Below are 19,810 nucleotides of genomic sequence, written 5' to 3'. Positions count from 1 at the left end.
GCCCCTCTCCCCACTACCTGTGAGGGTTTAGAGCTCGAGGTAGTCACCTCATACAAGTACTTGGGAGTATGTCTAGATGGTACACTGTCCTTCTCTCAGCACATATCAAAGCTGCAGGCTAAGGTTAAATCTAGACTTCGTTTCCTCTATCGTAATCACTCCTCTTTCACCCCAGCTGCCAAACTACCCTGATTCAGATGACAATCCGTTCAATGTTAGATTACGGAGACATAATTAAGAGATCGGCAGGTAAGGATTATTTCGAGCAGCTAGATGTTCTTTACCATTCAGCCATCAGATTTGCCACCAATGCTTCTTATAGGACACATCACTGCACTCTATACTCCCCTGTAAACTGATCATCTCTGTATTTCCTGTTGCAAGACCCACTGGTTGATGCTTATTTATAAAAGCCTCTTAGGCCTCACTCCCCCCTATCTGAGATACCTACTGCAGCCCTCATCCTCCACATACAACACCCGTTCTGCCAGTCACATTCTGTTAAAGGTCCCCAAAGCAGACACATCCCTGGGTTGCTCCTCTTTTCAGTTCGCTGCAGCTAGCAACTGGAACAAGTTGCAAAAAACCCTGTTTTATCGCCATCTCTTCATTCAAAGACTCAATCATGGACACCCTTACTGACAGTTGTGGCTGCTTCGCGTGATGTATTGTTCTCTACCTTCTTGCCCCTTGTGCTGTTGTCTGTGCCCAATAATGTTTGTACCATGTTTTGTGCTGCTACCATGTTGTGTTTCTACCATGTTTCTGCCATGTTGTGTTGCTACCATGCTGTGTTTTCATGTGTTGCTACCATGCTATGTTGTCGTTTTAGGTGTCTCTTTATGTAGTGTTGTAGTGTCTCTCTTGTCGTGGTGTGTGTTTTGTCCTATATTTTTATTTAACTGTTTATTTTTAATCATAGTCCCTGTCCCCGCAGGAGGCCTTTTGCCTTCTGGTAGGCTGTCATTGTAAATAAGAATTTGTTCTTAACTTACTTGCCTAGTTAAATAAAGGTTAAATAAATAAAATCTATCTTTATAGGGCTATATTCAATAGAGCAGGGCCTACATTTCTACCTGCAAACTTTAAATTGTTTCCTCTGAATAGAGCCCGCCAGCTTGTACTTCTAAAACCCAGAAATGAGTTACCTTTCCCATGGGGGAAATTAATGGGGGAAAAAAATTGGGTTTTGGGATAAACGCTGAAATTTTGTTCTATGATATAATCAGTCAGTTAACATGACCTTGATGAATATTATGAGAATTCACAAAAAATTAGCTGTTGAAGATTATCTCATAGAACAAATCGTATAAAATCTCATAAACATGTGTTTACCACAGACCTTATTTTCAGAGTTTATTCAAAAACACTTCAAAAACGCCATTAATTTCCACATATTCTTTGTCAACGAACCATGGCGGAGGTAGTGCCTACAAAAGACTCCATGACTATTTCTCTCTATAAAAAGCATACCATTAGATTATTCTGAAATAGGTATAATATACGATAGGCCAAAACAAAACGTAATCGCCAGTGGGAATCTAATTAACGATCGTTACAGAAACGACGTCACCGTGGAGGCAGGGGTGACATCTCTGTCGATGACTCCTGTAATGATCAGCTACTCTGGTCTAGGGGCGAGAAGTCAGCCGGGAGCGAGCCTTGTGGAGGGTGTGTGAAAAATGCCTTTCACCCGTCAGAGAAACAAGACCCGTGATCTCTTGAATATATTATAGCTGGTTGGCCATTGTGCAATAGTCAGGGAGGTATGCAATCCAGTTTCTAGGCGAACACGGCCGCTCAGAGCAAGGAACAACTACACAGCGATTCGTCTCAGTTTTGTGCATGGTTACATTCCGAGTAGTGACGATCGGTTCTACGCGGATTAAGTATTGATACGAATCTTTTTTTTTTTGTTGCATTGGAAGACGCTGCCAGCTACAGTTTTGAAAGGGAAACGATTCGCCACAATTGCAGACATGGGAGCTACAACTTGAAGACAGACTAGACAAACTGTTGCGGATACAAGGAAAAATAACGAACATAGCCTAATTTTCTTGTTACCCACCGATATTTATTGGAGCTATCTAGCAGCTGAAGAATACGGAATCAAGTATACAATTCTAACCACGGGTAGAGTCAAAGGTAAGCCCCCAGCATAAAACCAGATGGCTAGGCTAGCGTTGTTGAATAGGCTAATTTAGCCACTAGCTTAAGCTATTTGCTAATATATCCCAGCCTAAATATGGAGTCAAAAGGTTGTATAATGTTAGAGCAGTGTGAATTTCGGTTGGTTTTTACAAGCGCTCAGTACACGTTACACATCTACGTTGTTTAGTAATGCCTTGTTAGCTAACGTTACCTACCGTTCATTATTCAAGTTGAACAACACAAATTAGGAAAAAGCCAGTGGTTTATTCGATAAGTTTGTATTAAAGGTAAGAATTTCACCACCCCACGGAAGGACCGCGGTTGTACAGGACAAACATAGGTACAGGTAAGCGTCTTGAAAATTGACAATTGTATAAGTATCGACTGATGGTGACCCAATGTTGCTGCAAATAAATCGCTCGACCAATTATCAAAACTCAACTCCGCCTCGATATGAGAGAACGGAGTTGAGCGTTCCTCAGCTAACAAGGCATACGCTAATTTAGCTACATAGTAGCTAGCCTAATTCCGCTGTTGAGTCCGTTTATCGCATGGGGAAACTATAAATGACAGGAAGATAGGCTGGTTGTAGGCCTAAACAAACAGTGTTGCAACACCTCTGGGCAGCCTCCTGATAAAGGAATTGTAAGGTGAAACAAAATGTCTTCCATTGTTACTTCAAGCCGAGCAGCACGTTTAACATGGAGGCTACAATGTAGCACTGACTGCTTTGGAATTCTCTGACATCTGTAACGTTAAGCGATGTACGATTTCAGAAGAAACACGTCTGTGCATTAGCTACGTTGTAACTGTGCAAAGTATAATACCCCTGCAACAGTAGGCGAGGCTATGGTCGATGTTTTTCAGGTGTGTGTGGATTGGGTTGAATGTTTTCGTATTAGGCTACAACAAATAAACTGTCAGTGTGTATCTTGTGATCCATCTCTTGTCATGATGAGATCTGAGATGCTAAGTAGCCTAGCGCCCAAAAGCTTCACCCATCATGAGAATAGTAGTAATTTAACTCCTTTAAAAACACCAATTTAACGCAGTCAAAGAAGATTATTAATTAGGAATTTGTAAATGGTGGTGTTTGCACACTTATACCCAGACCTACAAGTATAACGATACACCAATAACAACACTCGGGAAATTGTTTAAAATAAGTTGTATCCTGTGGACCAGGGGATCTTCCTACTTGTAGGACCAAACTAGCCTAAGAGTTGAAAACAGACTAAATTGGAGTGAGTCAGACAAGACAACCATCTGAATGACTTGTCAGCACCATCCCAGGGACCAGTGCTGGTTCAGAGACTGAGGGGTTGAGCGATGTTGCTCCAGGTGATTTGGGGTCCAGCTGCAGCTAGGTGAGGCAGCTGGCTGGCAGAGGTTAAAGGTGAGACTAGGTGAGAACAGATGGCATGGGTGCCTATTGGCTGACCTGCTAGATGGAGTTCAACCCGGAGGTGGATGAGATTAGGCATATTCCATATACACACATTCTGTACAGGGCTGTGCGGTATATCAGATCTTTACAATGCCTGGATAAGTGTTGAACTCAGGAACCACGTCAATATGATACAATGATTTTGTAATCTGTAGTCCTGTGCTGAATTTATGTATCTGAAATGCACTGTATACCTTTCTGCTCAATGCTAGACTGAAATAAGTGCATGCTCATGGGTGCTGACACTGTTTATATTTAGGTGCAGGAACTCCAGAATACCTTTGAGATAATATTATATAACCAAAAATGGGCAAGTGCCTTTCAGACCTTAAAGGTGCTACACATAAGATTTTTTGAAGAATCTTTGCTTGTATTATGGACATTTTCTGAAATTGCATCTGCCGCTAATAGTGGAATGGTAGTGTTTCACAGTATTACTTACCAGCCAGTGTTGTGATTGGCTGTGATATTTGCCTATTGATTTCTCCCGTCGGAGTGGCATCTTATCAAAATGGGTAAGCTGTTCTGACTTTGGCTGTGTTTATCTAGTGGAAATGGTCATTTTCCTGGTTGCAAAACTGAAATTGAGCGAACAGTGTAGAATTTTATGTGAGAAACAAGCAGTGAATAGTGTAGGGAATCATACCATCTAAATTGCTGTGAAATATCTTTTTAATAACAAAAAAATTTTTTTTTTGAAGCTGCTGGACCAAAACGAAAGTTACTTATTGTTTTTGGTCCACCAGCTTCAAACAGCTGTAAAAATATATATTTTTTGTTACGTTACAGCCGTGTTCTAAAATGGATTAAATGAAATATGTTACTCATGAATTGACACACAATACCCCATAATGACAAAGCAAAATCAGGTTTTTATATTGTTTTGCAAATGTATTAAAAATAAACAGAAATGCCTTATTTGCATAAGTATTCAGACCCTTTATGAGACTTTAAATTCAGCTCCGGTGTATTCTTTTTTTCATTGATCATCCTTGAGATGTTTTTACAACTTGATTGGAGTCCAGCTGTGGTAAATTCAATTGACTGGACATGATTTGGAAGGTGTGTGCCTGACAGGATTGTGTCGAGGCACAGATCTGGGGAAGGGTACCAAAGCATTTCTGCAGCATTGAAGGTCCCCAAAAATACAGTGGCCTCCATGATTCTTAAATGGAAGATGTTTGGAACCACCAAGACTCTTCCTAGAGCTGGCCAAACTGAGCAATCGGGGGAGAAGGGCCTTGGTCAGGGAGATGACCAAGAAGATGATGGTCACTCTGACAGAGTTCCTCTGTGGAGATGGGAGAACCTTCCATGAGGACAACAATCTCTGCAGCACTCCACCAATTAGGCCTTTATGGCAGAGTGGGCAGACGGAAGCCACTCCTGAAGTAAAAGGTACATTACAGCCTGCTTGAAGTTTGCAAAAAGACTCTGAGAAACAAGATTTTTCTGGCCTGATGAAACCAAGATTGAACTCTTTGGCCTGAATGCCAAGCGTCACATCTGGAGGAAACCTGGTACGCCTATGGTGAAGCGTGGTGGCAGCATCATTCTGTGGGGATGTTTTTCAGTGGCAGGGACTGGAAGACTAGTCAGGATCAAGGGAAAGATGTACAGAGAGCTGCTTGATGAAAACCTGCTCCAGAGCGCTCAGGACCTCAGACTGGGGGCGACGGTTCACCTTCCAACAGAACAACGACCCTAAGCACACAGCCAAGACAACGCAGGAGTGGCTTCGAGACAAGTCTCTGAATGGCCCAGCTAGAGCCCGGACTTGAACCCGATCAACCATCTCTGGAGAGATCTGAAAATAGCTCTGCAGCGATGCTCCCCATCCAACCTGACAGAGCTTGAGAGGATCTGCAGAGAACGATGGGAGAAACTCCCCAAAAACAGGTGTGCCAAGCTTGTAGCGTCATACCCAAGAAGACTCAAAGCTGTAATCACTGCCAAATGTGCTTCAACAAAGTACTGAGTAAAGGGTTCTGAATACTTATGTAAATGTGATTTCTGTTTTTATTTTCAATAAAATGTGCAAAAATTTCTAAACCTCTTTTTGCTTTGTCTTTATGGGGTATTGTGTATAGATTGAGGGGGGGATAATTTAATACATTTTAGAATAAGGCTGTAACGTAACAAAGTGGAAAAAGTCAAGGGGTTTGAACACTTTCCGTGTGTGTGTGTGTGTACATATAGTACTAGTCAACAGTGTGGACACCTACTCATTCAAGGGTATGTCTTGAGCTGTTTTGGGATGAGTTGGACTGCACAGTGAAAGAGTGTGCAAGGCAAAGGGTGGCTACATTGAAGAATCTCATAAAATACATTTACTTTTTTTGGTTACTACATAATTCCAGATGTGTCATTTAAGAGTGTTTGATGTAATCACTATTCTACCATGTAGAACATAGTGAAAATAAAGAAATACCCTTAAATGAGTAGGTGTTATAAAACTTTTGACTGGTAGTGTGTTTTTGTTTTTTCTCCTCCATATTTCCCCCTAATGTTATTAGCCTACCTCTTTTGCCCTCTAGTTTTGCTTCATTCTTTCCTCGCTTTCAACATTGGTGAAGATAATCTCATGACATGCTTGAATAATATAGGACTTGAATTAGATGCCGAAGGCTTTCACTTCATGAAGATTGAATGGTTTTGGGTCTGAATAAATAACTGCTATGGCCTACCGCCATCGTGCGTTTGCTCTTCTTTCAGATGACCCGTGAGTTCTGTTGGCTGCTGTATTTAGCAAAACAAGGGCTTGTGTCCTTCTTCAAATAGTCTTTTGGTATAAGATATGCAAAGAAAATAATGTCCAGCAAGCTATTCTCGTGTAGCTTTTCCTACATGAGACTCTAAGAGGTAAGGAGAGGCAAGCAGAGCACAGTTGCATCCGTGTGGCGCAAGAGACGGAGGCTTATGTATAATCCATAATTCATTGGCTAAATATAAGGCTAGTACTGCATTGAATTTATTACTTGAAAGAGGCCAGGACATCTTTTTTTATATATGACCGTGCCAATCAATCTTGAAGAGGATGATCTATTTAGGATGCAATTTGAATGGCATTGATGGAGAGTGCACAGTCGTGCACTGATTTAAAGCAACAATATGAGTGATAGGCTGTTTTAAAACTCTGCAGTTGCAATAAATAAAGCAATTTACAATAAAAAAAAGGTGACCCCTGAAAGCCAGATATAGATGTGTAAAGACGTGCATTCGGTCTTTATATTATTGTCATGTCTTTGGCATCATTAAAGTGAAGACTTATTTTATCAAATCAGTTCTTTGTAATCATTATTACGTGATGAAACTAATCATGTAAATGTAATTAACCAGGAAGTCGGGGCACCAAGGAAAATCTTCAGATTACAAAGTTATAATTTTCCTAATATAACTTTTCAGATATTTTAATATCTGCCCAATTAGTCTTCTAATTAATAAATCATTCTTTACCTCACGTTAGTCTCATTCCAAATGTCGAAAGTTGTTGGTTATCTGCACGAACCAAGTCTTTGCTATGAATCATCCATACATCAATTGTCTTAATCATTTATTTACTAACTGAATAATCACAGAAATGCATAAACAAACAACAATATATATGGTTACAAGGAAATAAGGGAAGTGGGTGTGGACTGAGAAGGACAGGAAAGACGAGTCACTACACAGCTGATAATTATAATTGAAATGCTAATCCTTTGCACGTGAACGCTCACTCATTCGGGAATAATTGCAATCAATATATTTAAGCTCAGTGTATCATCGTGATCTCTGTTGGAAAGTTAATTCGCCCCTCTTCCACAAAGTATTTTTGGTTAGAATGGATACTTCAGCGTAACATTCAGCAATGTTCTTATAGAATAGATGTTTTGTCGGTCTTCGCATTCAGTCGACATAAATTTTAGCTGCAGACCTAGTAATTAGTATCGAAGATTTGCTCTTATTCTGTCAGTATCGATAGTCTGAGTTGAACCATTTCCACCAGTGTAGCCAATGTTCCACGTGGTTTGGTTAGGAATTCAACAACCAAGGAATGCATGGTCTCTACTCAAACCTTAGCCCTCTCGGTAATCGAGGTGCGCATGTTCTGCAGATGATTTCTCTAGGTGGGGGTTTTATTCGGAACAGCAGAAAAGGCTGTCCCATGACGCCAGATCAATGTCTGTGCTCATGGGGCGGGCCAATGACTTAGTTAAATTTTAAAGGGAATTGGATTCTCTTTCATTAAACTGTTTAAAATCCCATTACATAATTTCACAAATATTTTCATCTTTACTCATTCATTTTATACAATAATTAGATGCAAATCTCATAACGGAGACTGTTGTATAAACAAGAGTTATGGTAATGTGGCTGTATTGTCTCTCATGAGGTCACAAACATTAGACAAAATGGACCGGTCGTAGCTGAATTCTCCACCGACCGTTTATACATTCTCCAAAACATGGATATTGTTCAGTTCTCAAGTTCTGTGAAGTAGAAGTTCCTTTGTTCTACTGTGAACCCTCGCTCTATACTGCATGGCCGGGGGTGGAAGAGAGTCTCCTCCAGGAATTTACGACCTGAGATAACAGAGCCTGGGTGTAGGGGGAAGAGAGGGGTGGTGAGAGAGGGATGGTGCTTGCTACATCCAAAGAGGGCCATGTCATGACAGTAGCATAGGCCTAACTGTCACAAAGTTACCATGATGAGATGGGTCTACATGTATTGTGAACTGCGCTCCATACTGAGAAGGGCTGTCTGTCCCCACCCTGAGCGTTGATGATTCATCACGTAGAGAGAAGGCAGAAGAAAAGCTACATTTAAACATTGCATACAATAACAGTTCCATTCCATTTGACCTCAGGCTTTTCACATAATTTATTAGAATTGACAGATTTCTCAGTTATTTATCATGGGAAAGGGAGTGGTTTTGGGTGGTAAATCTTGCTAACCAGGTTCCTGACATTGTGTGTATCAGTGTTCTGAGGTCATTTCTGATTGCCTTTCCACCGGCTGCATACCCTTAAATACGTAATGACACTTAAGATCCCCAATTTAAATTCTCCCAACCAGTGAATGAATTGTGTATGGAGGACTTACTGCTGCTAGTAGCTCTACTCACACTGAGTGACAGACAGGATATTATAGATATTCAAACCTGTGTGTGTGTGGCTCAGTCAGTGAGTCAGAAATGTGGGTGGGACTCCGTCTGACACACGTAGCTGTTCTGTCTCCATGCAAAACCCCCTCATAAAGCAGTGACGCAGATGACGGAGGCACACACGTTGTCTATGTAAGAGGGAAAACAGGAGGCAGTGGTTGGACAGTCAGGTGGTGTTTTGGTCTGGGAGAGATGGTAGTGCGAGGAGAGGGGGAAGGAGAGGGAACAGTGTGTTCTGTTCATCACAGCGCTGGAACAGTCTGAGCTACTATTCCCTCACAAGCGCACACTGACACAAGGTTGACGGGGGGGCAATTCCACGGTAACGGAATTGCTCTCAGAATTCTGATTTTTCACTTAAAATGTGTACCAAGCAAACATTGATTTAAAAGTTTAACAAACCTGCATAGAGTTGTATAAGTACACTTTTTAACAATTTTTAAATTGAATGTTACATTTACTGGAATTTCGGTCAAATACATTTTGTGTTCACGTAAAAAGAAAAGGTAACACCTTCAATAATTCGTAGCAGATATTTAATGGTTAAGTTTTAATGATGTCTGCAGAAAGAATGGGGTGTCGGCTATGACATGACACATTGACTGTCTCTTGATCTCTCTTGATTATTGAACTACAGTAATGGAATTTCATCATGGGTCCCTGATCTGTACGACACAAATACATAATTAATGATATGAATGTAATTCTCTTCATGGTGATGTATCCTAAATATGTATCCTAAATTTCTACACAAGGTAGAAATATGCAATATCTTCCTTAGCATATGTGGGTGTTATACTACAAACTGGCTATTATTTTAATGAGCTCTGCCCCCAAACAAGACGCAATTTGGTTGGTCCGGACCAAATCTGAACCAATCGTAGATGTCTGTTTCACAAATTTGGACATCAAAGTGCAGTACAGCATAACACAATACTGAACAGTAGCGTACAGTAACGTATAGTTTAGGGCTGACCCCATTTAGTCGATTGTTTGGTCGTTAGGCTGTTGGTTGACCGAGAATTTCTTTAGTCAGAGCAGTTGCAAAAAAATGGTTTTATGCCACATGTCTTGATTGACACCTGTCTCAGTGGACTAATCCATTGCGGAGGCCGAAGGGATGGCTCACCAGTAGTACATTTAACGTGAATTCCCACTTGTAATCTACAATGTTTGTTTGATTACCATACTTTCTGTTAATGCATTCAATCTGGGGCGCAACTTTGGTTTTTGAAGTGTGTATTTTATTTATTAGGGATGCACGATATAATCGGTGAACATATCGGAATCGGACGACATTAGCTAAAAATGCCAACATTGGTATCGGCCCGATGTTAAAAACCGATCTCAAAGCTACCATGCATACCTATAACGTAGGTAGATGACGTGTACGTGCAACACAGCATTCATTTACATTTTAGTCATTTAGCAGACGCTCTTATCCAGAGCGACTTACAGTAGTGAATGCATACATTTCATACATTTATTTATTTTATTTTTTTCTTCTGTGCTGTAGCATTCCTAGCCTAGCCCGTGATGTTTGCTGTGTGGATTGAGCAGTCAACAAGTTGAACAGTCATTTCAAAGAGTAAGAACATTTCAGCGAGACAACTCAAAGGCGAAATCCATTAACGCCAAGATAATGGGATTCATTGCCCTTGACAATCAACCGTTCTCTGTCGTGGGTGATGTTGTCGTCTTTCGCTGACTGGTCGAGCACTGGTATACACTACCAAGTGCACTATTTTTCAGATGTTGCCCTACCAGAGTTACAGTAATAGCTTCACGACATACATACTATGGAATGCCGTTTGTGTCTTTGCGTGTCAAAAATGATACAGTAGCACTGTCAAACCTGTACAAAAATGTCTGCAAACAAGCAAACCCCAGCCACGAACGATGTGTTTACAATACTGCGTTGGTAATAAAGCATTTGTTCGACCGCAACTTCTGGGGTAGCTAGCTTTAGCTTGGTACCTAGCTAGCACCAGTACAACCAGCCTGAAAACAATGACCAGTAGAAACTGCAGTCATTTTCATTATTCTTAGCAATGATTTAGGAATCCTTGTGAGTAAGTATTAGCTAGGTTTCTACTTGTTGTTGGCCTATTGAAAATGAACAGCTAGCTAGCTACTTATCCCCGTTGCCCAAAGCTAACCTTATAAGCAGCCAGCTTGCTTCATCTGACTGGTGAGGCTTGACCGGAACCGGGTTATGTATTGTGAAGCTAGCCACAATAAGGATTAGACACAACAGTGGAACTTGCGGTTTGCCTTCAAAATAAAAGTATGTCTGACTGTGATGCAAATTAAGACAAATAGTAGAATTATGCCTTACTTTTATTTTGAAGGCTAAACGCAAAGTCCACTATTGTGGCTAATACTTGTGGCAAGCTTCATATAGATGGGTCCGACCACCATTAATCAAATGAGAACTGTCTTATAAATTAGGGTTATTTTAGATGACACCAAGCTATGTAGTTAGCTAAGTAACTATGCTATGTTTTTGGGGAAGAACATTGTTTGCATCCAAGAGCAAGCTTGCTTTTTTATGACCAGCACTGTAGGTGCGCGAGACAACTTTACCAGCATCATAGCATACGTATCGATGAATCGTTGTGACATATGAAATACGAGTGATAGTGTAATCAATGTGTAATAACTACGTTAAAATGTATGAGCGCGTTAAACTATTTGCTGCCAAAGCAGCAGCTACTCTTCCTGAGGTCCAGCAAAATTTAGGCAGTTTATACAATTAAAACATTTACAGTACATTCACATATTTCACAACACTGTGCCCTCAGGCCCCTACTCCACCACTACCACATATCTACAGTACTAAATCCGTGTGTGTGGGTGTGCGCATGTCTGTGCCAATGTTTGTTGCTTCACAGTCCCTGCTGTTCCATAAGGTGTTTTTATTCTTTTTTTTTTTTTTTTTTTTTTACTAATTTTACTGCTTGCGTCAGTTACTTAATCTGGAATAGAGTTCCATGTAGTCATGGCTCTATATAGTACTGTGTGCCTCCATAGTCTGTTCTGGACTTGGACTGTGAAGAGACCTCTTGTGGCATGTCTTGTGGGGTATGCATGGGTGTCCGAGCCTTGTGCCAGTAGTTTAGACAGCTCGGTGCATTCAACATGTCAATACCTCTCATAAATAAAAGTAGTGATGAAGTCAATCTCTCCTCCACTTTCTGCCAGGAGAGATTTACATGCTGCTTATTATTATTATTATTATTAGCTCTCTGTGTACGTCCAAGGGCCAGCCGTCCTGCCCTGTTCTGAGCAAATTGGAATTTTCCTATGTCCTTTTTTATGGCACCTGACCACACGGCTGAACAGTAGTCAATGTGCGACAAAACTAGGGCCTGTGGGACCTGTCTTGTTGATAGTGTTGTTAAGAAGGATGAGCATCGCTTTATTACAGACAGACTTCCCCCCATCTTAGCTACTACTGCATCAATATGTTTTGACCATGACAGTTTACAATCTAGGGTTACTCCAAGCAGTTTAGTCATCATCTTGCTCAATTTCCACATTATTTATTACAAGATTTAGTTGGGGTTTAGTGAGTGTTTTGTTCCAAATACAATGCTTTTAGTTGTAGAAATATTTAGGGCTAACTTGTTCCTTGCCACCCACTCTGAAACTATCTGCAGCTCTTTGTTGAGTGTTGCAGTCATTTCAGTCGCTGAAGTTGCTGATGTGTATAGTGTTGAGTCATCCGCATACATAGAAACTCTGGCTTTACAGTCAGTGGCATGTCGTTAGTAAAAAGCAAGGGGCCTAAACAGCTGCCCCGGGGAATTCCTGATTCTAACTGGATTATATTTGAGAGGCTTACATTAAAGAACACCCTCTGTGTTCTGTTAGACATGTAACTCTTTATCCACATTATAGCACGGGGTGTAAAGCCATAACACAAGATTTTCCAGCAGCAGACTATGATCAATAATGTCAAAAGCCGCACTGAAGTCTAGCAGTATGTTTTACTGATATTATGTGACTTGCAGTCATATTCAGGTCCTGATCGGTCAACAAACTTATTTGACACGTCACATTTGATGTGTATCTTTGTTGACATGCAAAGACCCAAACGGCGTTCCAAAGAAATCCTGGGTAAGAATGAAACGGCTGAACAAATGAACAACGAAACGGCAGAGCAAGTAAGTGAAAGAAATAGGTTTTGATTATATTTTACTGGTTGTGTGTGTGCAACCTTTTCTTTAACTAGGCAAGTCGGTTAAGAACAAGTTCTTATTTACAATGAAGGCCCCGACGACGCTGGGCCAATTGTGCGCCGCCCTATAGGACTCCCAATCATGTCCGGCTGTGATACTGCCTGGATTCAAACCAGGGACTGTAATGACACCTCTTGCACTGAGATGCAGTGCCTTAGACCTCTGCGCCCCTGTGTGTGCGTTAACTATTTAATTGTACTAGAATGCTTAAGGCCCCAAACATTTTAAATATTGGTATCGTTTTTATTTATTATTTTTTTTGCAAGGAAAATATTGGGTATCGGTATCGGCAAAAAATGTCATATTGTTGCATCACTAATATACATACACTTACTTCACCTGGAATACATTCCCAACATTCTTGAAAGAGTTCCCACTTATGCTGAGCACTTTTTGGCTGCTTTTACTTCACTCTGCGGTCCAACTCATCCCAAACCAGCACAATTGATTGTGAGGCCAGGTCATCTGATTCAGCACTCCATCACTCTCCTTCTAGGTCAAATAGTTCTTACACAGCCTGGAAGTGTGTTGGGTCATTATCCGGTTGAAAATGAAACGATAGTCCCACTAAGCGCAAACCAGTTGGAATGGTGTTTCACTATAGAATGCTATGGTAGCCATGCTGGTTAACCTCTCTAGGGTATGTGGGACGTGACCGTCCCACCTGCGGGGCACACTATTCAACAGCCAGTGAAATAGCAGGGCGCCAAATTCAAAACAACAAAAATCTCATAATTCAAATTTATCAAACATACAACTATTATATCCCATTTTAAAGATAATCTTCTCGTTAATCCAACCTTATTGTCCGATTTCAAAAAGACTTTACGGCGAAAGCATAACATTAGATTATGTTAGGACATCACCTTGACAAGAAAAACCACAGCCATTTTCCAAGCAAGGAGAGGCGTCACAAACCAGAAATACAGCTAAAATTAATCACTAACCTTTGATCTTCATCAGATGGCACTCATAGAACTTCATGTTACACAATACATGTATGTTTTGCTCAATAAAGTTCATATTTATATCCAAAAGCCCCATTTTTACATTGGCGTATAATGTTCAGAATTTTTTTTGCCTCCCAAAACTTCCGGTGAATGAACACATCAATTTACAGAAATACTCATCATAAACGTTGATAAAATATTAAACTGTAATTCAAAGAATTATAGATACACTTCTCCTTAATGCAACCGCTGTGTCAGATTTCAAAACTTTACAGCGAAAGTACACTTTGCAATAATCTGAGTACAGCGTTCAGACACGAAACCAAACCCGCCATTTTGTGGAGTCAATAAAACTCTGAAATAATATTATAAATATTCACTTACCTTTGATCTTCATCAGAATCCACTCCCAGGAATACCAGGTCCACAAATGTTTGTTTTGTTCGATTATGTCCAAATACCTCCTTTTTGTTCGCGTTCAGTCCACTACTCCAAATGCAGGAAGCGCGCGAAAATGTCAAGACGAAAAGTCAAAAAAAGTTATATTTACGTTGGTAGAAATATGTCAAACGATGTATAGCATCAATCTTTAGGATGTTTTTAACATAAATCTTCAGTAATATTCCAACTGGACTATTCCAATGTCTTCAGAAAAGAAAAGGAACACAGCTCACACCCATGTGAGTGCGCGCCTCTGAGCTCATGTCATTTCCTCACTCATCAACTTCCAGGCCCTCTTGTTCGCTCCATATTCACAGTAGAAGCATGAAACAATGTTCTAAAGACTGCTGACATCTAGTGGAAGCCTAGTCACTGTATAGTCAATCACTTGAAAAAACGACAAACCTCAGATTTCCACACTTCCTGGTTGGATTTTTCTCGGGTTTTTGCCTGCCTTATGAGTTCTGTTATACTCTCAGACATCATTCAAACAGTTTTAGAAACTTCAGTGTTTTCTATCCAAATCTACTAATAATATGCATATCCTACCTTCTGAGCCTGAGTAGCAGGCAGTTTAATTTGGGCACGCCTTTCATCCGGACGTCAAAATACTGCCCCCTACCCTAGAGAAGTTAAGAGTGCCTTGAATTCTAAATAAATCAGCGTTACCAGCAAAGCACTCTCACACCTCTTCCACCATGCTTCACGGTGGGAACCACACATGTGGAGATCATCCGTTCACCTACTCTGCGTCTCAATCTCAAATTTGGACTTGTCAGACCAAAGGATAGATTTCCACAAGTCTAATGTCCATTGCTCATGTTTCTTGGCCCAAGCAAGTCTCTTCTTCTTATTGGTGTCCTTTTAGTAGTGGTTTCTTTGCAGCAATTCGACCATGAAGGCCTGATTTCACGCGGTCTCCTCTGGACAGTTGATGTTGAGATGTGTCTGTTACTTGAACTCTGTATTTGGGCAGCAATTTCTGAGGCTGGTAACTTTTTAATGAACTTCTCCTCTGCAGCAGAGGTAACTCTGGCTCTTTCCTTTCCTGTGGCGGTCCTCATTAGAGCCAGTTTCACCAAAGAGTTTGATGGGTTTTGCGACTGCACAGTTCTTGAAATGTTTTGCATTGACTGACCTTCATGTCTTAAAGTAATAATGGACTGTCGACATGGACTGTCATTCTTGCCATAAGTTCTTGCCATAATATGGACTTGGTCTTTTACCAGATACAGAACTTATGTTTCACTGTTGGATTACTCCAATATATTGGTATCACTCCACGGCGGAGGGATACATCCGAGGTGAGGATTTACAGATTTACTCCCGTGTACACCTGTGTCACGGCTGGGGTCCACCCCTATATATTTTATTTAACCTGTTGGGGCTAGGGGGCAGTATTGACACGGCCGGATAAAAAACATACCCAATTTAATCTGGTTACTACTCCTGCCCAGTAACTAGAATATGCATATAATTATTGGCTTTGGATAGAAAACACCCTAAAGTTTCTAAAACTGTTTGAATGGTGTCTGTGAGTATAACAGAACTCATTTGGCAGGCCAAAACCTGAGAAGATTCTCTACAGGAAGTACCCTGTCTGACCATTTCTTGGCCTTCTTTGTCATCTCTATCCAAAAGAAAGGATCTCTGCTGTAACGTGACACTTTCTAAGGCTCCCATAGGCTCTCAGAAGGCGCCAGAACGTTGAACGATGACTTTGCAGCCCCTGCCTGAAAAACAGTAGTGCATTTGGATAGTGGTCGATCTGAGAACAACGAGACGGGTGTGCGCGTGCACTTGAAGAGTCCATTTTACTTTTTCAGTCTTTGAACGAAAACGACTCCCGGTCGGAATATTATCGCTATTTTACGAGAAAAATCGCATAAATTGATTTTAAAACAGCATTTGACATGCTTCGAAGTACGGTAATGGAATATTTTGACATTTGTCACCCTTCGTTACCCTTCAGATAGTGTCTTGAACGCACGAACAAAACGCAGCTATTTGGATATAACAATGGATTATTTGGGACCAAACCAACATTTGTTATTGAAGTAGAAGTCCTGGGAGTGCATTCTGACGAACACAGCAAAGGTAATAACATTTTTCTTATAGTAAATCGGACTTTGGTGAATGCTAAACTTGCTGGGTGTCTAAATAGCTAGCCCTGTGATGCCGGGCTATCTACTGAGAATATTGCAAAATGTGCTTTCACCGAAAAGCTATTTTAAAATCGGACATAGCGAGTGCATAGAGGAGTTCTGTATCTATAATTCTTAAAATAATGTATGTTTTTTTGTGAACGTTTATCGTGAGTAATTTAGTAAATTCACCGGCAGTGTTCGGTGGGAATGCTAGTCACATGCTAATGTAAAAAGCTGGTTTTTGATATAAATATGAACTTGATTGAACAAAACATGCATGTATTGTATAACATAATGTCCTAGGGTTGTCATCTGATGAAGATCATCAAAGGTTAGTGCTGCATTTAGCTGTGGTTTGGGTTTATGTGACATTATATGCTAGCTTGAAAAATGGGTGTCTGATTATTTCTGGCTGGGTACTCTGCTGACATAATCGAATGTTTTGCTTTCGTTGTAAAGCCTTTTTGAAATCGGACAGTGTGGTTAGATTAACGAGAGTCTTGTCTTTAAAATGGTGTAAAATAGTCATATGTTTGAAAAATTGAAGTTTTTGCATTTGAGGTATTTGAATATTGCGCCACGGGATTACACTGGCCGTTGAGTAGGTTGGACGCAAGCGTCCCACCTAGCCCATAGAGGTTAACCAGGTAGGCCAGTTGAGAACAAGTTCTCATTTACAACTGCGACCTGGCCAAGATAAAGCAAAGCAGTGCGACACAAACAACAGAGTTACACGTGGAATAAAAAAACAGTCAATAACACAATAGAAAAAAAATCTATATACAGTGTGTCCAAATGAGGTAAGATTAGGGAGGTAAGGCAATAAATAGGCCGTAGTGGCGACGTAATTACAATTTAGCAATTAAACACGAGTGATAGATGTGCAGAAGATGAATGTGCAAGTAGAGATACTGGGGTGTAAAGGAGCAAATAAATAACAATATGGGGATGAGGTAGTTGGCTGGGCTATTTACAGATGGGCTATGTACAGAGATGAGTCTCCAGCTTCAGTGATTTTAGCAATTCGTTCCAGTTGTTGGCAGCAGAGAACTGGAAGGAAAGGCGGCCAAATGAGGAATTGGCTTTGGGGGTGACCAGTGAAATATACCTGCTGGAGTGCGTGCTACTGGTGGGTGCTGCTATGGTGACCAGTGAGCTGAGATAATGCGGGGCTTTACCTAGCAATGACTTATAGATGACCTGGAGCCAGTGGGTTTGGCGACGAATATGAATCAAGGGCCAGCCAACAAGAGAATACAGGTCGTGGTGGTGGGTAGTATATGTGGCTTTGGTGACAAAACGGATGGCACTGTGATAGACTGCGTCCAATTTGCTGAATAGAGTGTTGGAGGCTATTTTGTAAAGCTAGCATATAATGTCACAAAAACCAAAACCACAGCTAAGTGCAGCACTAACCTTTGATGATCTTCATCAGATGACACTCCTAGGACATTGTTATACAATACATGCATGTTTTGTTCAATCAAGTTCATATTTATATCAAAAACCAGCGTTTTCGTTCAAAGACTGAAAAAGTAAAATGGACTCTTCAAGTGCACGCGCACACCCGTCTCGTTGTTCTCAGATCGACCACTATCCAAATGCACTACTGTTTTTCAGGCAGGGGCTGCAAAGTCATCGTTCAACGTTCTGGCGCCTTCTGAGAGCCTATGGGAGCCTTAGAAAGTGTCACGTTACAGCAGAGATCCTTTCTTTTGGATAGAGATGACAAAGAAGGCCAAGAAATGGTCAGACAGGGTACTTCCTGTAGAGAATCTTCTCAGGTTTTGGCCTGCCAAATGAGTTCTGTTATACTCACAGACACCATTCAAACAGTTTTAGAAACTTTGGAGTGTTTTCTATCCAAAGCTACTAATTATATGCATATTCTAGTTTCTGGGCAGGAGTAATAACCAGATTAAATTGGGTATGTTTTTTATCCGTCCGTGAAAATACTGCCCCCTATCCATAAGTTAAGAACAAATTCTTATTTTCAATGACGGCCTAGGAACAGTGGGTTAACTGCCTTGTTCAGGGACAGAACGAAAGATTTTTACCTTGTCAGCTTGGGGATTCGATCTTGCAACCTTTCGGTTACTAGTCCAATGCTCTAACCACTAGGCTACCTGCCTACCTGACATCGCCGAAGTCGAGGATGACGGCGTAGTGTGTAACTAATGGTTTTCTTTGAGACTGTGGTCCCAGCTCTCTTCAGGTCATTGACCAAGTCCTGCCGTGTAGTTCTGGGCTGATCCCTCACCTTCCTCATGATCATTGATGCCCCACGAGGTGATCTTGCATGGAGCCCCAGACTGAGGGTGATTCACCATCATCTTGAACTTCTTCCATTTTCTAATAATTGCGCCAACAGTTGTTGCCTTCTCACCAAGCTGCTTGCCTATTGTCCTGTAGCCCATCCCAGCCTTGTGCAGGTCTACAATTTTATCCCTGATGTCCTTACACAGCTCTCTGGTCTTGGCCATTGTGGAGAGGTTGGAGTCTGTTTGATTGAGTGTGTGGACAGGTGTCTTTTATACAGGTAACGAGTTCAAACAGGTGCAGTTAATACAGGTAATGAGTGGAGAACAAGAGGGCTTCTTAAAGAAAAACTAACAGGTCTGTGAGAGCCGGAATTCTTACTGGTTGGTAGGTGATCAAATACTTATGTCATTCAATAAAATGCAAATTAATTACTTAAATCATATAATGTGATTTTCCAGATTTTTGTTTTAGATTCCGTCTCACAGTTGAAGTGTACCTATGATAAAAATTACAGACCTCTACATGCTTTGTAAGTAGGAAAACCTGCAAAATCGGCAGTGTTCCAAATATTTGTTCTCCCCACTGTAGGTCCCTCTGCTCTCTTACCAACGCGGCCATGCTGCTGCCGCCCTACCTGCGGACTCTGTTACACCGGCTGCAGGTTGGCACAGAGGAGCACCTCCAGGAAGCGATGGTGTTTCGCCTGCTTTCCCTGCTCCAGAGGGATGTGGCCCGCTCCAACGGATGGGTCATGGCGCAGATGGTTACCTCCCAGCGCTATCTCTGGCTGGCACAATCTCGTCTGCCAGCTCCTCTCCAGAGCACATTTGCCACTCTCCCCATCACCCCAGGGCTGACCTTTGGCACAGGGGTTAATGACATTCTGGAGCAGACCAATAAGGTTCGTAGAGATCGGGAGACCTTGAGACGGTTCATGCCGCCTCCTCAGGCCCCGGGTCCAAGGCAGATGGACCGTTGCCACCCACCTGAACCCGAACGATGGTGGTGTCCTTCTCCTGCCC

General features: G+C 41.3%; 1 protein-coding gene across 12 annotated transcripts in view; it reads left to right on the top strand.

Moving 5' to 3' along the window:
• The first annotated feature begins 1,629 nt into the window (after window positions 1-1,629).
• LOC106562906 (zinc finger MIZ domain-containing protein 2) overlaps window positions 1,630-19,810 on the top strand; it is a 52,828-nt gene continuing 34,647 nt past the window's right edge. For 4 of the 12 annotated variants that reach the window (XM_045689832.2, XM_082958066.1, XM_082958070.1 and 1 more), the window contains exon 1: window positions 1,632-2,145. The gene's annotated coding sequence lies outside the window, so the exon portion shown is untranslated. Of the gene's footprint in view, window positions 2,146-19,810 lie in introns of all 12 variants that reach the window. The other 8 variants (XM_082958074.1, XM_082958068.1, XM_082958072.1 and 5 more) reach the window with 3 other exon arrangements.

Source organism: Salmo salar, chromosome 11, assembly GCF_965601325.2.
Source record: "Salmo salar chromosome 11, fSalSal1, whole genome shotgun sequence".
NCBI classification, from domain to species: Eukaryota; Metazoa; Chordata; class Actinopteri; order Salmoniformes; family Salmonidae; genus Salmo; species Salmo salar.
This window is presented reverse-complemented; position numbering and strand designations above follow the sequence as displayed.